Source organism: Bombus flavifrons, chromosome 1, assembly GCF_040668555.2.
Source record: "Bombus flavifrons isolate JBK064 chromosome 1, iyBomFlav1_principal, whole genome shotgun sequence".
In the NCBI taxonomy this organism is placed as follows: Eukaryota; Metazoa; Arthropoda; class Insecta; order Hymenoptera; family Apidae; genus Bombus; species Bombus flavifrons.
In genome coordinates this window covers 16,357,345-16,364,984 of record NC_138442.1, presented here as the reverse complement: position 1 = coordinate 16,364,984, position 7,640 = coordinate 16,357,345, and the positions used below count along the sequence as shown (strand labels likewise).

General features: G+C 29.3%; 1 long non-coding RNA gene across 1 annotated transcript; it reads left to right on the top strand.

The window, feature by feature from the left end:
• Positions 1 to 1,510: 1,510 nt before the first annotated feature.
• On the top strand, positions 1,511 to 3,226 carry LOC138186082 (uncharacterized). The gene is made up of 4 exons (XR_011174856.1): positions 1,511 to 1,615; positions 1,872 to 2,001; positions 2,773 to 2,825; positions 3,110 to 3,226. It is a non-coding gene; the product is annotated as an uncharacterized LOC138186082 (long non-coding RNA).
• Positions 3,227 to 7,640: the final 4,414 nt, after the last annotated feature.

The following is a 7,640-nucleotide window of genomic DNA, read 5'->3' as shown; positions in this document are numbered from 1 at the left end:
ATTTTACTTTTTTATTACAATAGTTCACCGCGACATGCGACTTTCAAACTATTTTAACCTTAATCTTAACATAATTATTAAGTTATACATATATTTGTAATTAATCATGTTGTGAATTATTAATTTGAAGTTTACTTTGTACTTTCTTAAGGAATTATTATATTTTATTCGTTACATATATTAGTGTCTAACTAAAACTCTATTATAATGTACTCCCCATCGTCTCGATTTCTTATTTAATATTCAAACAAGGATTTTAACAGTTCATATTACTATTTCCTCAATTTATAATTTCCTATGGCAAACAATATTCCTCGGTTCACAAACAATTCATACTAGAATTTCATAATAAACGTTCCCATTTCTTGTCATTCATCCAGACTACGAAAATCGCCTGTGACGATGTCAGTCGCGGGTGTTAAGAAGCTTAGAATCTCTTTGCCTAGATTATTAGATTATTCATGATTCGAGCGTGTTTTAGCGGTGAACAAACGGAAGAAAGTTCGTGAAAGGATGTTTCGTTCGTCACAGAAAGCAGCGTAAGCCGACTTGCTGACGTCGAAAGCCAGACAGACAATCATGAATAATCAATTCATTTTCACGACACTCGATGTGCATCAGCTGGCTTGTTGTAACGCGAAGGAATAGTTTCAGTGGGTTTCACGCCACGAGAATCCGCTCGCGGCGGACCTGAATAGTTTACCAGCGGTAGAACATTGTCCGGATTAGCTGATGCGCGACTTGTTTTTATTTCTGTCGCTCTTGAAACTTTTATACGGATCCTCCAAGGAAGCAAAACCGATGGAGAATGTGCCCTTGAGAAAACGATGGTTGATCCACCTTGGAACGATTCTGAGCTGTTATTGTAAAACAAGTTGTTTCTGTTGCTATACATAGAGCGTATCATAATATGTGAAAACCATTAATCGATAAGAAATACCACTCAAAACTATTCGAACTCTTGTTTATTTTTGACAGGATATATTCTAATTCGTGGCATTCGTGGATATCACAGAGATGAAATGCGTATGTTTTAATTTTAGTTAATTAAGGTAGATATCTATAGGCTTATACCTTGCAGACTTTTGTTCACTGATACATTACCTAATTATGAACGAAAAATAAAATACTCTTTCTTTAATTCTTCTTCTTTATTAAATAGAACATATATGGTACGTATAAGATTTCGAGATTCATAGAATATTTTTGCTTATGAAGTTTGGCTGTTATATCCTGAAACACCCTGTGTAATTAAAATATTCAATTTTATTCAACCAAATTAAACTAGCGCGCGCAAACATACATACATGCAATATAGATATGTAAATATGTGAATACATTATACATGCGCTATATATATATATATATGCTTGCGTGTGTGTGGTATGGTTACGACTGAAATACATATTATGTATGTATTTATCAGGACACTTAACATTTATACGGCGTAGCCCGAATCCTGTTCGTGTAAGATCGTGCCCCCTCTCTATCAAGTTCCATGGTGAACCTATGAGGCGTACGGGGTGTCATTCTACAACGTATTGGAAATCATAGCGTGCAAACGTCGAACCTCGTTTTAGATGCAGCATTAACCTATTAACTACGTAATACCATGGTAATACTTCGTATTGTTATTTTATAAGCATTTATATATGCTATCTTATGTTCTATTATATTTCTTTATACTAATGTTAAACAAATAGTTTTCCGAAGTTTTTTGCTTCTGTTGTTGTTCATATTATATTTGACTCTTTGAGTTATCGATAACCTGTACGTATTATGAGCTCTTGACACGAAGTTATTGCTTATTTCTTCATTTTAATACATATAATTTGTTGTAATTACTTTAAGTTGTTGGTTATCTTTTCTAGAGATTGCTAGTTGATGACGTGAATAGCCTTAAAGGAATAGGAGTTTATGATATAGACGCCATGTGTTAATTTTGTGATTTTTAATGAAGATTTGGTTATGTTCCACTTATTACGACGAACAAAAGCAGATGTATGTATTCATTTATAACGTAAATTTATATCACTTCATCGTAATTAACATATAATAATAAATAACTGACAGTGTGTAATTAACATACAATATAATTGAATGACAAATAATTCCATACTCAGAATACTTAGATGATAGTTTATAGATGTAGATGTATGGATATATTTAAAATTATTTCCTTTCTCAAAATTATCGAATGAATCACTTAATTGCTATTATACGTATACATATGTCTATGTCTACATTATACATATATCAATAAATTTTTTGAAATCTTTCAAATAAAACATTTAAATATGATTAACATTACGAAAGAGTCGCAATGATGAACACGTTCGACAAGTTTCAATTTTAAGGTTAGTCGCATCTTTCCCGTGGCGTTATGAAATAAGGATAACATTTACAATTTCATTTTTGCAAACGTTTCACGAAGAATGAATAAAATAATTGGCATGTTTAATAGCATAAACACTATATAAAAAGGAGAAGTAAAATGTTATTAATACGTTTATTTCAAATATTAGTATTTTATACATACTAACGCAGTTTTATTTTCAGTGAATACATATCTGTGATCGCGTAATGTGCAATGTGGTCGGTAAAATCAGTGTTTGTTGTACATATTTTCAATATTTTAATTATTGTAGATTTAATCAGTGTTCATACGCGAAATTAGAGGCAATGTTCGTTCGCCGATTGTAATTTAAGTAGACACGTTAGTAGTTCTTTTCCTTTCTTTTTTATTATAATATATCGCCTTTTTATTATTAGAGTCAGTGCTTCTCTTAAGTGGATTCAACCTCTCCAAACGTCAAAAATATACAGTAAGTATTTTTGTACAACGTACCTCAATTTATTTCATTCTTTGTACTTTGCTTGGATTATTAGATATTAATTAAAAAATAATTTGAAATATGATAAATGTATGATTTCCTTTATTAAAGTAAAAGAGTTATAAATTTTAACGTTGAACTATAGAATCAAAGCTTCTAACATGCTGTAGAAATCATTAGATTGTATACTACTTGATCTTAAATTTATAGATTGAAATTATTATTTTTATTGTTATTAAATTTCTAAATAGAGTTCCATTTTTCTTTGTTTACAGATTACTCACAATTTTTACTTCTACCGCGGATTCGGTGATTCCTTTTTTATGATGACCGTGGTGTTGATTTTCTCTGGACTACTGTAGCACCTATGGTAACTTCTCCGCATCTAATAACGCGATTAAGTGATTAATAAGTCGCATGCATTTTTATTCTTTCGATCGTGTCATAGGACCATACATCCAAATAATATTACCTATTTAGAAAATATATACCCTATTTCACATACTGGGCAAATACCAGTGAAGACCAGTAAATGTCACTCGTTTCTGGTTCTGCCTAACCATTTTTCAAATTTGGCAACTTTTTCAGTCGCCATTGTATCATAGTTGCGAGATGGGTTTCGTAATGAATAGGTGTCGTTTGGTATTTTGTACTATGGGTAACGGTTGCTATGGTCGTTACTTGTATATACGACGGCTACAAAAAGTATTTGTACAGCACTGTGTTTATTATAGCATTTATATATCTACTAATTAATTAAGTTCAAATATATTAAATTTTATGTCATTTAGTAATGCTTTCGTAATACCACTACAAACGATACTATGAAAATGAAATGTAGAATCTGCTAAAAAAATACTTCATTGAAAAATAAGGGTATATAAATATTTTTTATAGCTACCGTATGTACTCGAGTGGTGTGTTTTAGCGATATTCTTTTCTTTTTCTTTTTTCTTTTTTTTTTGCGATTAAAGAATCTCGAACCTAGGTTTAAGTTTCAACGGGCATCGCGCCCGAAGAAAGAAAAGACTTTAAGCTGAAGAGGCCCGGCAAATTGCCATAGAAGAGGGCAACTACCTACTAATGGCTTTCCATTCTCTGGATCAACCAGAGAATGGGAAGTCATTTTTGCTACTTTGTCACTGTGGTCGCTTTTAGTACCAGTAGTAGTAGTAGTTCGTGTTTCGGCTGATGTACATTCCGGTTCATGATCATGAACAAATCATGATTCTTTTCGTGTGGTTTGTTGTTCATTAACGTTAATTTACGACAGATTTGCAAAATAGTTGAAATTTCGCGTTTTAAATTAGAGTTGCGTCGACTAATGTATTTGGCTTGAATTATAGTTGCGAAGAAGTGATAACTTTGGTTTGAATTAGTATTACGATGAAATGATGATCGCATTTATTTTAGTATTGAGAGTTATGAGATATAGCGACTATTTTTAGAGTCTTTTTATTATGAACTGATGTAATTCTTTAAAGAATGATATTAATTTTTAAATTTAAGTTTCAATTTATAATGTAATGTAAGATATTACCGCGTTAATTTTCCTTGACGTTTTGCAAAAATACACCAAAAGAAGAATTTATTTGAAACTGAGAAGATTTTTAAGCATGAAAATTTATCTCATAAAATTCTTATGATTTGTATCTTCAAGATTCAGGAGATTTCTATAAAAGAATATTTGTTCAATTTCCAAGATCACGAAACTGCAGATCAGATAGATATAGTCTCCGATTGTCGAAATCCAGATTCAAACGAGGTTCGAATCGTAATTCTGTTTCTGGTCTGAATTCTATCTGAGATGTCGATCGAAATCCGGGGTACAACAATGCGATTATACGAAAGAGAATGTAGGATGTTCCTTCAGCCGACTAAATTCCGTAATTCAAGTAAGAGGTATGTGTTCATACTGACCAGAACCATTAATTTAGCGTCGTGAAAATTTAGAATATTGTTGATTATAGAATTACAATGGTCAGTATTGATCACAACTGACTGGAGCTTAGCTATTTCAATGTTTTCTACGCGAATGATACTCATTCTTGCTAGTAATGTTTACTGTTGAGAAGATATAAGTCTATATCAAACAATTATTTATTATTATTAATTATAACTACAGGCTGTGGATTTTTATACATTTATACGAAATTTAAAAATACAAAAATGCACACAATGTAGAAGATATATTAAAAATCCAAAGTAGAGTGGTCGTTTTAATTCTTAATAAGTAAAACGAGCCTCGAGTTAAATTCTATTTCTTTAATTGTCGTGTCTATAAAAATATGAATTTGCAGAAATATGCGTAGTCTAATTATTAGTTATAACAGCCTAATTATTGATTGTAAAGGATATTCCTAATCTTTTCTAACAGAACGATAATTTATAGCTGGATATAAGAAAGTGTTACATGGCAAAACGGTTGATATAAATGATATGAAGTTTTGTTATAAATGCTTTATTGCAGAATTATTAACAAATATTAAATATAAATTAAAATATAGATCTGGTAATGGATTCTACATTTTGAAATGGGTGTTGAAGTGTTTTAAGTAATCTCTGTTATCTATGTTCTCTTGCTACATTACATTCTTACTAGAAAAACTAGTTAAACATTTAAATTAATATCTTTTATATAATACATATCCGATACCAGATTTCCTTTTAGATCAACTTATAAAAAATAATAGAATTCTCGTGAAGAAAATATTTAAGCGAAGAGTATAATAGAATTAAACCATCAATCACACGTTTTTAATTTACGTGTAATGTAGATATTAATGTTCATTCACAGTTATTGGTACAATTATAATGTACTAAATTTGTTATTCTTTGGCAACACACAGTTTAGTTTATAAGTCTATTTATAATGTATTTTTTCCTTTATACTTATCATTTCATCGTTCTAAAATTAAAGGAAGATTATAAAAGGGATTGATACATTAATACTATACAAACACAATATTTTTTAATGAAGGAAGGTATCATAAGAATGTTTCTTTTGTGGCATTTAACTACTAAAGCAGAAGTAACACAAAATTTAGAACGCATTTTGTGTTTGAAATTAGAAATATCGAGCTTTATTAGTTATATGGGATGCAATTAAGTATATGCTTTTAATATTAATATAGATGTATCATCCTTGTGTTGGAAGTGTCATAAAATATTTATTCTCTATTTTTATCTCCGACTGCAGCATTCACTGTAGCAAGCTTCAACATTAAATTTTGTATATAATATTTTTAGAGATTACAGTGACACTGCAACATTAAGTCAATCTATTGCTAGCCTAGAGTTAATTAAATCGTGTTCAAATAAACTAATAAAAGATAAATGGTAAAAGCATAAATAATATAAAGCAGGCCACTTCTTTTTCAAGATTATTGCATTTACATACTATGTACCATACAAATGTAAATAAAATATTTAAAAAAGAAGTGACTGATTTTAAATGAATTAATTTTATGCAATTCGTTTGTAATTTACATTTATATGAATTATTTATATCAAATTCTATAAGCAATTACCTAAAATAGAGAATATTTCTTTATAAAAATATTACACTTATGTAATAATATAATAATTAACTAATTGTTCCAAACCAATTCTACAAACTATTGTTTCTACATGGCCTCGTATAAAGGAGCTCGTGAATGATACTGTGAATGTCAGATTATAACAGTAAGTTTGCTGTTTCCAACTATGATACGTAAAATCCTTCATAATTAGTCATATTTGATGAAATTCTGTGAAGTACATGGTAAACTCACGAAGCCTTTTTGAACTTTCAACAACTTATTGACAAGAGAAATCTCTGTTTAAATGCCTCTCTATATATTGAATTCCATTGTGTTTGTTCCAATATTGTTAGAGTTTGTTGAATTTATTCTTATTGTGTAAATAAAAAGAAAACCTAAGTAGAAATCTCTTCGTCATACATATTTATGTTCACATATCACGAACAAAACACGCAATTTGGACAAGTCACGTTTTAATCAACCAAGAGATAAACTAAATATATTTCGACAATATCTGAATCATATCAACGTTCTTTTTTAATTTTGTCTTATGTCTAGACAAAACGTATTGTGTCACAATGACAGTAGATACAACACTTATTTTGAAATAAAATAGGCAACCATGAAGATGACATTTATTATATAAATATATTATTTATTTTATAACAAAGAAAAAGGAAAGTATACAAAGAAAGTATAAGAAAGATAAAAGAAATATAATAAGAGTACCGTAAAATAATATTTTATATTTGCAAAGAATATATGTTTCGACAATGACTTTAATATAAAATTTAGCCTTAGATATCAAATTACTTCTTAGAATTATTTTTTCTCAATAGTATTTTGTTCTATATACAAATTTCGTAATTAGATTTTAGAGTTTTAAAGGATTAAGTGCTCGTTAAGAGCATTTCAGAAGCTGTTAATGATTAAATATGTTCTAATTAATGAAATCAACTGTTACTCAATTTTAGTAGTATAACTTATTTAGAAACAGGTTGTATAATTTTTTTAAATGATATAATGTAACAAATTTTCGTATAATTTTACAAGACACATATGCACATTCAATAGCAATAGAAAAATTTTAATAACGTGGTATACGAGAGAAGTTTTTAAAATGTATAAATATCCTTCTGATTTCAATAACCGAGGAAAACGCGACTTTTCTTATCCACACGGTTAATGACGATCCGTTCTTGGACTGAGCTCGTACTACAATAATTAGTGAACTGGTAATGAGAAGTGAAATATATATACATAGTACATTACATAATTACTTAAC